Source organism: Callithrix jacchus, chromosome 1 (assembly GCF_049354715.1).
Source record: "Callithrix jacchus isolate 240 chromosome 1, calJac240_pri, whole genome shotgun sequence".
In the NCBI taxonomy this organism is placed as follows: Eukaryota; Metazoa; Chordata; class Mammalia; order Primates; family Cebidae; genus Callithrix; species Callithrix jacchus.
In genome coordinates, this window is record NC_133502.1 from 74194637 (window position 1) to 74211602 (window position 16966).

The window sequence follows — 16966 nt, forward strand, 5'->3', positions numbered from 1 at the left end:
GTTTAGAATTGACTTGGCTATGCGGGCTGGCTTTGGGTTCCATATGAAGTTCATGGTGGTTTTTTCCAGTTCTGTGAAGAAAGTCAATGGTAGTTTGATGGGGATAGCGTTGATTCTGTAAATTACTTTGGGCAGTATAGCCATTTTCATGATATTGATTCTTCCTAACCATAAACATGGAATGTTTCTCCATCTGTTTGTGTCCTCTCTTATTTCGTTGAGCAGCGGTTTGTAGTTTTCCTTGAAGAAGTCCCTTATGTTCCTTGTGAGTTGTATTCCGAGGTATTTTATTCTTTTTGTAGCAATTGTGAATGGCAGTTAGTTCTTGTTTTGGCTTTCTTTAAGTCTGTTATTGGTGTAGAGGAATGCTTGTGATTTTTGCACATTGATTTTATATACTGAGACTTTCCTGAAGTTGCTTATCAGTTTCAGGAGTTTTTGGGCTGAGGTGATGGGGTCTTCTAGGTATACTATCACGTCATCTGCAAATAGAGACAATTTGGCTTCCACCTTTCCTATTTGAATACCCTTTATTTCTTTTTCTTGCCTGATTGCTCTGGCTAGAACTTCCAGTACTATATTGAATAGGAGTGGTGAAAGAGAGCATCCTTGTCTAGTGCTGGATTTCAAAGAGAATGCTTCCAGTTTTTGCCCATTCAGTATGATATTGGCTGTTGGTTTGTCATAAATAGCTTTTATTACTTTGAGATACGTTCCATCAATACTGAGTTTATTGAGGGCTTTTGGCATAAAGGGCTGTTGAATTTTGTCGAATGCCTTCTCTGCGTCAATTGAGATGATCATGTGGTTTTTGTCTTTGGTTCTGTTTATGTGGTGAATTACGTTTATAGACTTGCGTATGTTGAACCAGCCTTGCATCCCCGGGATAAATCCTACTTGATCATGATGAATAACTTTTTTGATTTGCTGTTGCAACCGGCTTGCCAATATTTTATTGAAGATTTTTGCATCTATGTTCATCATGGATATTGGCCTGAAGTCTTCTTTTCTTGTTGGGTCTCTGCCGGATCTTGGTATCAGGATGATATTGGTCTCATAAAATGATTTGGGAAGGATTCCCTCTTTTTGGATTATTTGGAATAGTTTCAGAAGGAATGGTACCAGCTCCTCTTTGTGTGTCTGGTAGAATTCGGCTGTGAACCCATCTGGACCTGGGCTTTTTTTGTGTGGTAGGCTCTTAATTGCTGCCTCAATTTCTGACCTTGTTATTGGTCTATTCATAGTCTCAGCTTCCTCCTGGTTTAGGCTTGGGAGGACACAGGAGTCCAGGAATTTATCCATTTCTTCCAGGTTTACTAGTTTATGTGCATAGAGTTGTTTGTAATATTCTCTGATGATGGTTTGAATTTCTGTGGAATCTGTGGTGATTTCCCCTTTATCATTTTTTATTGCATCTATTTGGTTGTTCTCTCTTTCATTTTTAATCAATCTGGCTAGTGGTCTGTCTATTTTGTTGATCTTTTCAAAAAACCAGCTCTTGGATTTATTGATTTTTTGAAGGGTTTTCATGTCTCAGTCTCCTTCAGTTCAGCTCTGATCTTAGTTATTTCTTGTCTTCTGCTGGGTTTTGAGTTTTTTTGATCTTGCTCCTCTAGCTCTTTCAATTTTGACGATAGGGTGTCAATTTTGGATCTCTCCATTCTTCTCATATGGGCACTTATTGCTATATATTTTCCTCTAGAGACTGCTTTAAATGTGTCCCAGAGATTCTGGCATGTTGTGTCTTCGTTCTCATGGGTTTCAAAGAACTTCTTTATTTCTGCCTTCATTTCATTGTTTATCCAGTCAACATTCAAGAGCCAGTTGTTCAGTTTCCATGAAGCTGTGCAGTTCTGGGTTGGTTTCTGGATTCTGAGTTCTAACTTGATTGCACTATGGTCTGAGAGACTGTTTGTTATGATTTCAGTTGTTTTTCGTTTGCTGAGGAGTGCTTTACTTCCAATTATGTGGTCAATTTTAGAGTAAGTGTGATGTGGTGCTGAGAAGAATGTATATTCTGTGGATTTGGGGTGGAGAGTTCTGTAAATGTCTATCAGGTTTGCTTGTTCCAGGTCTGAGTTCAAGCCCTGGATATCCTTGTTGATTTTCTGTCTGGTTGTTCTGCCTAATATTGACAGTGGAGTGTTAAAGTCTCCCACTATTATTGGGTGGGAGTCAAAGACTCTTTGTAAGTCATTAAGAACTTGCCTTATGTATCTGGGTGCTCCTGTATTGGGTCCATATATGTTTAAGATCGTTAGCTCTTCTTGTTGTATTGATCCTTTTACCATTATGTAATGGCCTTCTTTGTCTCTTTTGATCTTTGTTGCTTTAAAGTCTATTCTATCAGAGATGAGAATTGCAACTCCTGCTTTTTTTTTCTCTCCATTTGCTTGGTAAATCTTCCTCCATCCCTTTATTTTGAGCCTTGGTGTATCCTTGCCTGTGAGATGGGTTTCCTGGATACAGCACACTGATGGGTTTTGGATTTTTATCCAATTTGCCAGTCTGTGTCTTTTGATTGGTGCATTTAGTACATTTACATTTAGGGTTAATATTGTTATGTGTGAATTTGATACTGCCATTTTGATGCTAGCTGGCTGTTTTGCCCATTAGTTGATGTAGATTCTTCATTATGTTGATGCTCTTTAGCATTTAGTGTGATTTTGGAATGGCTGGTACTGGTTGTTCCTTTCTATGTGTAGTGCCTCTTACAGGAGCTCATGTAAAGCAGGCCTGGTGGTGACAAAATCTCTGAGTACTTGCTTGTTCGCAAAGGGTTTTATTTTTCCTTCACTTCTGAAGCTCAGTTTGGCTGGATATGAAATTCTGGGTTGAAAGTTCTTTTCTTTAAGGATGTTGAATATTGGCCCCCACTCTCTACTGGCTGTAGTGTTTCTGCCAAGAGATCTGCTGTGAGTCTGATGGGCCTCCCTTTGTGGGTGACCCGACCTTTCTCTCTGGCTGCCCTTAGTATTTTCTCCTGTATTTCAACCTTGTTGAATCTGACGATTATGTGCCTTGGGGTTGCTCTTCTTGCAGAATATCTTTGTGGTTTTCTCTGTAGTTCCTGCATTTGAGTGTTGGCCTGTCTTGCTAGGTGGGGGAAATATTCCTGGATAATGTCCTGAAGAGTATTTTTCCAGCTTGGATTCATTCTCTTTGTCACATTCTGATACACCTATCAAACGTAGGTTAGGTCTCTTTACATAGTCCCACATTTCTTGGCGACTTTGTTCATTCCTTTTTGTGCTTTTTTCTCTGATCTTGGTTTCTCGTTTTATTTCATTGAGTTGATCTTCGACTTCTGATATTCTTTCTTCTGCTTGGTCAATTCAGCTGTTGAAACGTGTGCATGCTTCGCGAAGTTCTCGTATTGTGTTTTTCAGCTCCTTTAATTCATTCATATTCCTCTCTAATGTATCCATTCTTGTTATCATTTCCTCGAATCTTTTTTCAAGGTTCTTAAGTTTCTTTGCATTGATTTAAAACATGTTCTTTTAGCTCACAAAAGTTTCTCATTATCCACCTTCTGAAGTCTAATTCCGTCATTTCGTCACAGTCATTCTCCGTCCAGCTTTGTTCCCTTGCTGGTGAGGAGTTTTGGTCCTTACTAGGAGGCAAGGTTTTCTGGTTTTGGGTGTTTTCTTCCTTTTTGCGCTGGTTTCTTCCCATCTTTGTGGATTTATCCACCTGTCGTCTGTGTAGTTGCTGACTTTTCGATTGGGTCTCTGAGTGGATGCCCAGATTGTTGATGATGAAATATTTCTGTTACTTGGTTTTCCTTCTACCAGTCTAGCCCCTCCACTGTACGACTGCTGAGGTCCACTCCAGGCCCTGCTTGTCTGGGGTGCACCTATAGCAGCTGCGGAACAGTGAGGGATGCTACCAGTTTCTTTTTCTGCTATCTTTGTACCAGAATGATGCCTGCCAAATGTCAGTGTTTTGGATATAGAGGGGTCAGGGAGCTGCTTGAGGAGACAGTCTGTATTTTATAGGAGCTCAAGTGCTGAGCTGTGAGCTCTGTTGTTCATTCAGGGCTGTTAGGCTGCTACGTTTAATTCTGCTGCAACAGAACTCATAAAAAACCCCTTTTTTTCTCAGATGCTCTGTCTTGGGGGGGGGTTGGGGTTTTCTTTATGAGTGTCCATTGTGCTGTCCTGCCCAGCTAGGAGGCCATCTAGTCACTATTTGCCTGCCAAGGCTCTGCCCTGCTGGTATGAGGTTCGCCCTGTTGTTGCAGGCTCTGCCCTTCTGCTGCAGTCTCCGCCCTGCTGCCACGGGCTATGTTCTGTGGCGGAGTCTCTCTGTTGTAGCAGGTTGCCTCGGCAACGGCAGGCTGCGTCAGCAATGGGCGTGTACCTCAGTAGGGGCGGATTGCCTCAGTAATGGCGGACACCCCTCCCCCACGGAGCTGCACCGTCCTGGGTTCAGCTGTGCCTGCAGGGAACCTCTCCACCTGGAGCGTTTGGAATTGCCGTTTTGTTTGTCCCACTGCACTACCCCAAACGCTGTTTCCCTGGAATCTCCTGGGCCTGCTCACTGTCCAAGTCCCATTCAGTCTCAAGTTCAGCCCTCTCAAGTCTCAGATTGTCGGTTCAACAGGGCACCTGGACCAGTGCACTTTGTGTGGAGTGCTGTGTAGCGCCGCTGCGCTACAGCGCTGGCCGCCGGCTGCACCAGCCAAAGCCTCTGCCTGGCATCCCGCATCTCTTTTATACCTGGGAATTTCCCCATTCTGTGGGCAACAAAGATTCATCTGGAAATGCGGCCCTGACTCACCCTCTCCGCGTATTCACTGAGAGCTTCAATCCTGGGTTGTTCTCACCGCACCATCTTGAGTTCCTCCTTGATTGATTTTTTGAGTTTTAAATTCATTCAATACCATCCGTGAATTCCTAGGATAACCCCTATTTAATCAGGATACATCATCCTTTTATAAATGTCTGCATTTTGGGTTGCTGAAATTTTTGTCAAGGATTTTCATATCTATGTTCATGAGGGATACTGTTGTCTGTGATTCTCTTTTCTTGCAATGTCTTGGTCTCATTTTTGTATCAAGGTTATGTTGATCTCATAAATGAAGTAATTCCCCCTTCCTCCTGAAACAGTGCCTCGTCCTCCATTTCCTGGAGGAAATAATTTCTGGATTCCAGCTATGTCATTTCCTTTCAGCTTAAAGAAGAACCTCTAGTATTTGTTGTAGTGCAGTCCTGTGGCAGAGATAAATTTTCTGGAATGTCTTTTTCATTTTTAAATGTATCCATTAAAGCTTAACCAAAGAAGCAGGATCAGTCCCTCCAGACGCTTCCCTTCCCATCTGTCCTCATCAGCAGGAGATGGTGGCTGTGATCTGTGTGAAGCACCCTGTATATCAGAAGAGGGGACTCACCCACAGAGGAAGACACACCTGCCTATAGATGACAGCATTCAATCACCCCTGCTTCCTACACCCACAAGAGTTCATTGATATCACTGTGTTCTACAGGACTTAGAATATGTTCATTGGTATTTGCTACTGTTTAAGTCATTCTACACTACTGGGCTGGTCCCTGGGTCCAATCCCCTAGGCTGGACTTCCTAAGTATTGCTTTTATTTAAAATAGTCCAAGCCGGGAGTCAAGGCTCTCTCCTGTAATCCTGGCACTTTAAGAGGCCAAGTGGGAGGATCACTTGAGTCGAGGAGTTTGAGATTAGCCTGGGCAACATGGCGAGACCCCGTCTCTACAAAAAATAAATTTAAAATTAGCCAGATGTGGTGGCATACACCTGTAGTCACAGCTACTTGGTAGGCTGAGGTGGGAGGATCACTTGAGCTGGGGAGACTGAGGCTGCAGTAAGCTATGATTGAATCACTGCAGTCTAGCCTGGATAGCAGAATGAGAACCTGCCTCAGAAAAATAATATAAAAATAAAATAAAATATTTCAGCTCACTTTCCCCATAAGCTATTGAACCATCCTGGCTGGTCTAACATTTTAGGTTACATCCAACAAAGCTGTATCAGTGAGACAGGGTTTCAAACCTGGAGCAACATGAAACTCTGGCAGATCATGTTTACCAGCTTCACCTGCCAGCTTGTCAAGGGAAGGAGGTGAAGGCACCAGTGCTATATTGTTATGTTCATTGAGAATCCTATAAAAGAGGGCCCTACGGGACTGAAAATCAAATTGGAGTGCACATTCCCTCATGTAGTACTCAGGGGCCTAAGACATCCAGGGGTAAAATGCATGATGATCTTATTCTAGTGTGGCTTTGGTGAGGGGGTGGGGCCATCCCTTTGGGCACATTGGCCAATAGCCCCAGCTCTTCCCTTCAACATGCCAGTTCAACATCCTGGATACCAGAATTCTTCCAGCCTTCTTACATGAGTCTAAATTCTCCCTTTAAGCAGAAGAAGGAGCGGAACTGCTGTGATTTGAAAGGATGATCCATGGCTTTCTCTTTGTCCATGGAAGGCAAGAAACGGCTGCTTCTATTCTGCTGCTGATGTGGCCTCCTTCCCCTTTATTCCCTTGCAGTCTGGTCTTTTTGGTTTTCTCCTACAATGTCCACATCACTGGTGTGCGTCACTGGGGCCTCCCTCCTTTGAGCATGTTGGTGTCATCACCCTCATCTGTTCTTTACCAAAGTTTGTCCCTAACCCTCGGCCTGGGTGGAGAGTAGGGACCCCTACCCCCACCCACTGTACTTGTTGACTAGTCAGACCCAAGGTTACAAGCCTGAAACTCCATCTGCAGGATGACGCATGGGCAGCCATGACTCACCATCCAGAATAAACGAGGAAGAAGTTACTTCATATCTCTATATGGGACCTCAAAACATGACTCCTGAAACAGTAAATTTTATTTTTAAAATGTAAACATGTTAATGTAAAACTTTTTTAGTGATAACACACATTTCTCACATAACCTGCTGGTCACACTTCAATCTTTTCTTGATGAATCAGATGCTGGTAGTTTGATACACTGATGGCCCCCAATAAATCATACCTGCTGGTATTCACATCCTTGTGTCATTCCTTCCCTTGAATCTGGTCTCTTGTGATTCACCTTAACCAGAAGAACGTGGTGGAAGTGATGCTTTGCCAGGTCGAGGCCTAAACATTGAGAAAGCTAAGCCAACAGCCATATAAAAAACCTCATTATTCTGAAACTGCCATGCTGCGAGAAGCCCATCCTAGACACATGGGGAGGCCGCACAGAGGAAAGCTGAAGCCCCTTGTCAATACCCCTGACAGAGCCCCTCATCAACTGCCAGCACCACCAGACCAGCCTTGTGAGGAGGCCACGTGCATGCGGGTGATGCAGCCACATTTGAGCTGCCCTGCTAATCCCACACAGAGAAGACAGAAGCTGTCCCTTACAAGCCCTGCCCAAATTGCAGAATCAAGAACAAATCAATGGCTGTTGGTGTTGAAGCCACTAAGTCTCAGTGTGGTTTCTTACACAGATAGCTGACTCACCAGGAACGTCAATATCGATTGGTGATGGGATTGTGCCAATCTTCATGAGCAGGCTGGAGCATCATATGAGAGTGTAAGGAGGGCTTGTGATTTGCTTTTTGCAGTAGTAGGGAGTCAGCTGATATTCCTCCCTGATTTGAGGGCACCATCACTATAAAAAGGGGCTTTGGGTGGGTCTTCAAAAGCACTGATAATAGGTATGGTGGGGGTGAACGAAGGGGTATGAGAAGAACGTGGGAGGGTGGACAGCCACTGTGAAATGGAAGAGAGTCGTTTGTTGTTGATGAGGACAGTGGACTGGAGTAAGGAGGAGATTTAAAAAGACTCATGAAGATGTCAGGGCTCCTAGGAAACAGCAGAGTTGTGGATAAGCATGAAACACCTGCACCCTGGATCTTTTCCACGATAACCTGGAAGAGCAAAGATTAGTTCTTGAACATAGTTGATTGATGTACACCAACAAATAGTGTGCAACAGGCTGAGGAGTGGATTTATTGATCGTCTTAATAAACAGGTGTAATTTTGTATACTTAGAAGGTTGAGGACTTTATCTTAATAATTCCCTTTCTCTCTCTTTGGGATACTTTTCATTAGAACATTCTTAGCTGGTTTATTAGCTTAAATAATTATGTGTTGATGAAAAGCACTGACCAATTGCAGATGAGACTAACATTCTCCATGGGCAATCCCATGTCGTGTTAGAAGCTTCACCTAGAATTCTTTGGGAATTTCAGCCCTCTATTATGATGGGAATTTCGGTGCAGTCAGCCCTTCAGTGCAGTCAGTGCCTCCTTCCCCAGCGGTTCCTCGAGCAGCCCGGGGAGAGTCCCTGCCACCGTGCCTGTGCAGATGCCAAAGCCCAGCAGAGTCCAGCAGGCGCTCGCAGGCATGACGAGTGTTCTGATGTCAGCCATTGGACTCCCTGTGTGTCTTAGCCGCGCACCCTAGCCCGCCAGCCCTCCCGCTTCCCGTCTGGCCTCTAAAAGTCACAGTTCAGTTAAGAAATTGAGGAAAATGTCCATGAAAGGAGGCACCCCGAAGCCAGAACCAGAGCAGGTCATAAAAAACTACACGGAAGAGCTGAAAGTGCCCCCAGATGAGGACTGCATCATCTATATGGAGAAGCTGTCCGCAGCGTCTGGGTACAGCGACATGACTGACCAAGGCCATCGGGCCCGTGGCTGTGGGCTGCCTTACCAAGTGCAGCCACGCCTTCCACCTGCTATGCCTGCTGGCCATGTACTGCAATGGCAACAAGGATGGAAGTCTGCAGTGTCCCTCCTGCAAAACCATCTACGGAGAGAAAACGGGGACCCAGCCCCAGGGAAAGACGGAGGTATTACGGTTCCAGATGTTGCTCCCTGGCCACGAGACTGCGGGACCATCCTCATAGTTTACCACATTCCGCACAGCTTCCAGGGCCCCGAGCACCCCAATTCCGGAAAGCCGTTCACTGCCAGTGCTACCTTCCAGACAACGCCCAGGGCTGCAAGGTCCTGGAGCTCTTGAAGGTGGCCTGGAAGAGGCGGCTCATCTTCACAGTGGGCACGTCCAGCACCACGGGCGAGACAGACACAGTGGTGTGGAATGAGATCCACCACAAGACAGAGATGGACCGCAATGTGACGGGCCACAGCTACCCCGACCCCAACTACTTGCAGAATGTGCTGGCCGAGCTGGCTGCCCAGGGGGTGACCGAGGACTGCCTGGAGCAGCAGTGACCTCTGACCCCAGCATGCCCGCCCTGCTGCCCCATGGCTGGCTGGGTGGGCAGGCGGAAGTGCCTGGCCCGAGAGGCTGGGAGGTTTGTTGGAGGCGTGGGGTGCACCCCACCTGAAGCCAGGGCTCCACCCTGCCTGCCTCTTCCTCCTCCTCCCCTCTGGGAATTGGGCAGCCCTGGGCAGTTGTACTCCTGGGGGCTTAAGATGCAGCTACCTCAGTGCACGGGGCCCATCTGTCCTCCAGGGGCTGCTTCGGGCCCATCTGTCCTCCAGGGGCTGCTTCCGGCCCGCAGTGCTCAGGGTGGGTTCTGAGTCAGCTTCGTTTACCTCAGTCTTGTTTGCAACAAATGCTCTATAGCCAAAAAAAAAAAAAAAAAAAGCTTCACTTGGAATTCTTCGGGAATTTAAGCCCTCTATTATTTCATCATCTATGAAAATTGTTATTCTCTACACCAAATATTCCATCATCATCAGGATTTAAGAGCTTAATTGTTTAATGAAGCCAGTTTATATTGAAGGAGACATCTCCTTCAATATAAAAATCAGCCCATTAAAAATAAGTAAGAGATAAAAGGTTGGGTCATGTAGCCAGATGTGTGCTTCGTTTAGGGTTAGACCATTTAGTCACTGCGGCCATGGCCTGAATTAGTGCTCCCGAAAGGTGCTGGCACCTCTCCAACTATCGGCTCCACATTTGGCATCAGCATAGAAAGCATTTGTGGGTAGAAGTCTTTTAGCCTTAGCATTTACTCAATACGAAGTAATTGTACTATTATAAATTGTAAATGTAAATGATAATTATAAATTTAAGTGATATTAACAATTTAATTGTAAATGTAAATGACACTAAGTGGAGTTGAAATTACTTAATAAACGTAGTAGTGGTGAAAACGTAGACCCCACTAACTCACTAACAGAAGATTGTAGTGTTTATCGCGTGTAAGCTCTGCATTAGCAGGCAATAGTGCAGTTAGTAACTTGCCAACTACTTCTAATGTATACAGGTCTTATTAACACCTACTCTTGGTTCCTGCCAGTGATATTATGGTTTACTTTAAATGATAAAAATAATGAAATTTATACCAGTCATCTCACCACATTTCGTAGATTAATGCATCAAGCGTAGCTGTACAATCATCAGCTGAATTTCCCCCAATTTCTTTCAAAACATTTAAAACTGGCGGGAAAAGAGAAATAATGGTACAATGAATAATAAACTCTCCTTCCAAATTCTCCAATTGTTAATGCTTTGCCAGGTTACTTTTTTCTCTTTCTCTCTCTCTATAAACGCACACACATGTTTGGAAATACGCTGCAGTCATCACCTCCACTTCAGTGTGTATTTCTCAAGAACAAAGACACTTCCTATGAATCACAAAATCATTAACAACTCCAAAAATTCAATATTTAATATGATGGCATTAAAATTTCTCCAGTTGTCACCAAAATGATCTTCATTGCTGTTTTCTGATTTATAAATTCAGGATGAAATCAAAGGCCTCCCATGACATCTGGCTACCACACTTTTTCAGTCCCCTCACAGTGATTTGCTGTTCAAGACCTTAGCATTTTTGAAGTCTGCTCAGAATCATCCACTATCTGGATTTGCTTGTTTATCTTGATTAGATTTCAAACTAAAAATAAATCTAAGTCCCGCTGCTCTCAACTGACCAAACCAACCTTCTCTTGGCCAAGGGAACCCCATAGAAACTCATGATGGGACAGGAGGTCAGACATGTCTCATTATACTCCCACCACCCCGTCCCCCGCTCTGGGGTTTAGATATAACAACTGACCAGCATTTTTGTTAAAATAGAGATCAGAAGAGTGACAGAAAAGACTTTTTGTGGCAATAAGAACCAAATTATAAATAGGACCTAAAGCCATGCCTACCCTTAAAGAATAAACTATGTTCTCACTGCCTGACACAAAGATTTTTCTTTTCTTTTTCTCCAGCAACTAAACAAGGACGAGAGTTGAGATAAGCAATATTAGAACAATTGAGACTCATTGGCTCACAGATTCTGACTAAGTGAACCAGCCATGACTACAGCTTTGACTGGGTGAGACAGTGCTTCAGTAACCTCCTCCTGATGAGAAAATCACCGACCACAGTCTGGCTCTGGCCAGTTCACAGAAGGTGAACACTAGCATCGTCATGTCTCTGCTGCACCTCTGGTCACGTAGAACCTGACAGTAATACATTTAAATATGAAGTCTCCACCCCAAGATGAACCTGGGCCTATGTTGGGGAATAGTCGTAGTTTCTCTGTAACCTGTTGAATATGTATGTTTAGCCAATCCATTTATTATGAGCTCCAACTCCAACCTCTCCTCCTTTAAAGTGCCTGTCTCTCATCTTTGCTGGACACCCACTTCCCAGCCCACAGGACGGCCACCTTGCAGGCTGTAACCCTTTGCAAGAAATAACATCTTCTTTCATAAATGTATAGATCTTAAGTTAATAAGATGAAGGTTAAACAGCGTTGACAAGAAAACTACCTGGCACTGTAGTCTGCTTCCTTCACATCATCAGCTTGTCCCGTGATTGGGCAATTCTGACTTTAATCTATTCTTCAAGGTGTATCCTTTTCCTCTTTATACTTAAAAGTAATCTGTGGAGTGATGCTTTGAGATTGTGTGCTTAACTCTTCAGCCAGTGATTTTAGGTTCACTGCTGATTCTTGCTGAAATCAATCATTACTGTGGTAACTGCAAAATTTTATTGTTAAATGCCTTCATTCCTCCGATATTTATTAAAAAGTATTATTTCATGAACAGGAGCTGCCTTGCCCCTATTTAAAATGTGTTACTAAGGACTTGAAGGTTTCTCTATTTATTTTCGTTAATATAATATAACCCATTCCGCCCTTTTTAAATGTTCAAATGGTCTCAACTATGGTTGGTGGGGGTCCCTTTCAGTGAGCACCTGCGTCCTTCTCACATATCCCTCTGCGATTTTTGCTTTGTTTTAGCACTTTTCTTGCTTTCTGGCACAGCAGAGCATCCCCAGCTTGCCTCGTGTTTGCTTCCTGTAGTTAGGCATTTACATTGCTTCCACCATTAGTTATCTCAGATTATGGCACAGTGAATAACTACACATGAATTGATTTGCAGCTGCCATGTGGTATCTCAAAGAAAAATTCCAAGAACTAAGGTTGTGAGATTAAAAGATAAATGTCTATGCAATTTCGCTAGACATTGCCAAATGCCCCTCCCAAGAAGTTGTAGCATTTTGCACTCTTATTAGCCAAAGTGCCAGCTGGATTTTTTTCTATTCACACTTCAGAGTAAGTTCCTGTCTCAGAGAAGTCACTATGTTTTGAAACTCTATTTTTACAATTACTTTATAAAATAGTACTTCATTATAATCTTAAATTATTTCCCTTAGCAATTTTTGTCATATGTGATATTTGAGTATTTTTATTCCAACTTTTATTTAATATACTGTAAAAATAATACATGCTCACTTATTTGATTTTTTTAGAAAACTTCACAAGTCAGAGCAAGTATAATTGTACTTTGCAGAGCATTTGCAAACCAAATTAAATTATTTTGGTTTTGTTAGTACAGTTCACAAAATGATTCTTATCTTGGTCACAAAATGATACAAATTTTATATAATTTATGCACTGACTTTTGAGCCCATATCCAGAGAGAGACTCTAAAACTATTTTGAGCAATTTCAGCATCATTTGAGTAAGCTTATGGACTCCCACAGAAAAACTTCAAAAGATAACATGCTTTCAAGTACATAAATATCAGTATATAATCGTTTTCCTTCAGGAATTAATACTTCATAGTCATTACACTACTTTTTTGCCCCTGACAAGTATAATTATACAAGTCTAGCATAAGAACAAATAAGATCAAATATTCTATTTAAAAGAAACAAATTTCATTGCACACTAATAAAAATATGCTCACTGGTGAAAATGTTTCTTCCTTGAGTTGTATGCAAAACAAGAAAAAGAAACAAATTTCAAGCTAAATAGATATTTCAGTTATGGAACGGTAGGGTCAAATGCTTACTCAACTATTAAAGTTTGTTGGATACATTTTTATGCCATGGTTAACAAATGGTTTCAGTATTTTTCAAATTAGTGATTTAATTGTGAACTCTCAACATGCATGTTTGTTTAAGCCAAGTCACATTACACTGAGTAGGCCTAAAAGTGTCAGAAGCTGGTTCTTAACTAATGAATGCAGACATTCTAGACAATGACGTTTCCATCACTGCAGCTAGTAAAACTACGTTATAACTGGTGGTGATTGGAATATTTGCAGTCACTTTTTCAGCTTGGATTTGTGAGGCCAGTACTTTAAAAAGAGGTGCATTTCTTCTTGGAGTCTACCAGCAATTCAGATAGCTACCAGGTAGTGACTAAAACCTCTTATCTCTAACTACATGACTAATTAAGACAACCCAGGTAACATTGTCATGAATTTATTTCAATCGGCATAGAAAAACTGAAAGTGGAAATGTAATACATAATCAATCTTCTCATACTGTGCATAAGCACACACACGTGCCTGCACACACACAAACAGAAGAATAACACTATATACTATATTATACAGCTTTGTTTTGGTTGAGTACCCATCACATGCCGTGCACTGACCTTAATTCTTTTACATACAATCCTAGCGAGATAATTTTGCATGCAATCTATGTAGTGTAATCTGATTCAGAGGGGACGATATCATCATTCCCTTATACAGAGGAGAGTGGTGAATCTCAAGAGATTAAATAACATGCTGATGATCATCGGACAGAATACATCGGCAATGCATCTCCAATTGCTAGGTAACATTAGATGTAATACAGTTGCCTAGGTAAAAGCAGAACTTTCCTTTAAAATCTCAAATACACTTTACTTGCTGATTTTCCTTATTGTATTCAATGCGGTAAAACCTGCTTTTCTGTCTGTGCAGGATGGAGGCACCTTCCGCTTGTCACTGTGGCCTCAGGGGACAGAGTGGGAGGTGGTGGTGAGAGACTGTGGGTGCCTACCCTGTTGCAGTACCTCCCTACACCCAGCCCACTGCTTTGCTGACAAGGCTCCCCACCCCACAGGGGCTGGAAATGCCAGATGGCTGCTTTTCCCCACTTCTCAGGAAGCCAGGTGTGGACTTGAAGCCATCCTGGCCACAGGACTGTCTGTAGGGGGGCAGAAGAAGGGAAAAGTGTGTGTGAGGATGTGGCCCTTGTTGCTGTGAAGATGGAAGCCTGAGGCTGATGCCTCCCCAGAGGTTGGCAGGAGGGAGGATGGGCTGAGTCTAGTCCTTGAGTTTCTATACCTATTAGTACACCAACTTACTATCATGATAATTTTAAGGCAGTCATTTTGTTCTTCAATTTTCTGTTAAAATGTATAGATTAAAGAATAAGGGCATCAAGGAGAATTGAATAGAAGGCCAGTGGCTCCAGTCACTGCACCAATCTGGGCACTGTCCAGTCTCCAGGTGTCTTGGTGTAGAAGGCACTCAGCGTTGGATTTTTAAACTGTTGCTCCCCAGTGTGGTCCTTGGGCAACAGAATCAACACCACCCGGAGATGGCTAAAACTCAGGATCCCGGGTCCCACCCAGAGCTGCTGGGCCGCATTTGCATTTTACCCAGATGCCCTGGTGATACATGTTCTGAGGCAAGAGTGAGCACCTTCAACCACTTTTTCAAAGAGTGGAACCACTTTTACATATTCTGTGACCTGCAACAAAGGGTACCCAACTAAGGCAGGGGTTGTGGTACATACCCGTGCAGCCCTGCTTCAGGACAGTAGTCTCTGCTCTCGAAATTCTTTAAAGTGTCTTCAGTCTAAGTACAAGACGCTCTCTGGGCCATTCACTCAGAGGGCAAGAAGCTTTTGATCAATGCCTGAGAAATACACAAGCCAAACACTTCGCAGGAAACCCTGGCATGGCCTCTAGTAAAGGTCTCTCCCAGCCTCTCCCTACCTAAGCTGGAGGTGCTAGTTCATTTTGGCTGCAAAGACTTTTTCTTTTCTTTTAAAAATGAGCTCTGCATGAATTCTGTTTCCCTAAACTTCTTTATTCTTTAAGACACATATTTTAACAGAACAGTGAAGAACAAAACAACTGCCTTAAAATTATCATGATAGTAGGTTGGTTAACTAATAGGTATAGAAATGGTGGAGTACCACTCCCCCCTCCTCACCGACCCACTTTAGTTCTCCTTTAGCTCACTTTAAAAAAAAATTGATAGGCACATATTAATGGGTAGCTTCCTCGTGTCTGCGTGTGTGTGCACTGAAAAATGTACTTAACAGTTTATGTACTCATATGCTTTAAAATAGGCAACACTAGACATTCAGTATAACCTCATTATCAGCATTTTAGTATTGCAACACTAGTAAAAGTAGAAAAAGTCAACATGTTTCCCAGTTCCCAGAATGTAATTTTCTATCCTGGGAATTGTTTTGACAATATTTTAGCAAATGGGAACTTTTTTCCTCTCTCTGGGCACAAAACTGGACCTTTTTGACCCTTACACAAATGATTATTAATCTTTCCAGATTTCTGTTTTTTTTTTTAAGTTCCATCAAGTGGAACCCAAAACTGTAACTGAACACAGTTTGGAGACAGATGACTAATTTCCTAAACTATTTCTGGATTTTTTTCCTTTCACTACTTATAGCTTCAAACAGGCTGCCACAGAAAATTTCGCTGTGAAGTCCTCCCTGCTCCCCCTTAAGTCCCCCTTTTCCTTGAGAGGTAGAAGTGAAAGGTTGGTAATGAAACACTTAAAAAATGATTCCGCTGGGCCCTGCCTCCTGTTTACTAGCAAGGAATGTGGTTGTGCTTATATGGCCGAGGTTAGTCTAGAAGAATTTTCATAAACCACCAATTGCATTACATCAATGCATCATCTTAAATCCCATGGTGATTTTCCTAAACATAACTAGCTCATCGGCTTCAAACCTATTATCTTTCCTTGTCACTGCAAGAAATTCTCTAAATGTTTATGTTCCTGCAGGACCATACTAAAACGGCCAGTTAGCTAATGTGGAATACTAAGGGAAAAGTAGTGTATATAATCTGTCAAGAAATTATGCTGGGGTGGAATATAAAGCCACCAAGCAAAACTCTCAGAAGACCATGCTGCCCCGAAAACCTGTAAGAGGAAGTTTTTCTGTTAGCCCCATTGTTCCTGCGAATTTATTTATTGTTGTGGTGGGTGAGGGGAAGAGACTTTGGTATGGTAATGAAGAGTACACAGGACAGCTATTCTGAGAAACTATTTCTCTTTCCAAAATACTGTAAGGCAAAAACACCTGCCCCTGATACTCTGAAATTGACTGAGAATGACAGGCAACTCAGGGAGAATGAGGAGGACCTTACAAAATTAAAACGTGAGCTCAACATCACTAATCATCAGAGAAATGCAAATCAAAACCACAATGAGATATTCTCTCATCCCAGTCAGAATGTCTATTATTAAAAAGACAAAAAACAACAGATGCTGGCAACAATTCAGAGAAAAAGGAAATCTTATACCCTTTTGGTGGGAATTTAAATTAGTGTAGCCACTATGGAAAACAATATGGACATTTCTCAAAAAAGTGAAAATAGAACTACTGTATCAGCCTTTGGGTATTTACCCAAAGGAAAAGAAATCACTATATTAAAGGGATACCTACACTCCCATGTTTATTATAGCCTTATTGACAATAGCCAAGATATGGAATCAACCTATGTGTGCACCAGTGGATGAATGGATAAAGAAAATGTGGTATAGATACACTGTGGAATATTACTCAG

At 42.5% G+C, this 16966-nt stretch overlaps 1 pseudogene; it reads left to right on the forward strand.

Moving 5' to 3' along the window:
* The window catches only part of LOC144578635 (putative E3 ubiquitin-protein ligase DTX2), a 31248-nt pseudogene extending 22047 nt beyond the window's left edge, over positions 1-9201 (forward strand).
* The last annotated feature ends 7765 nt before the right edge of the window (positions 9202-16966 follow it).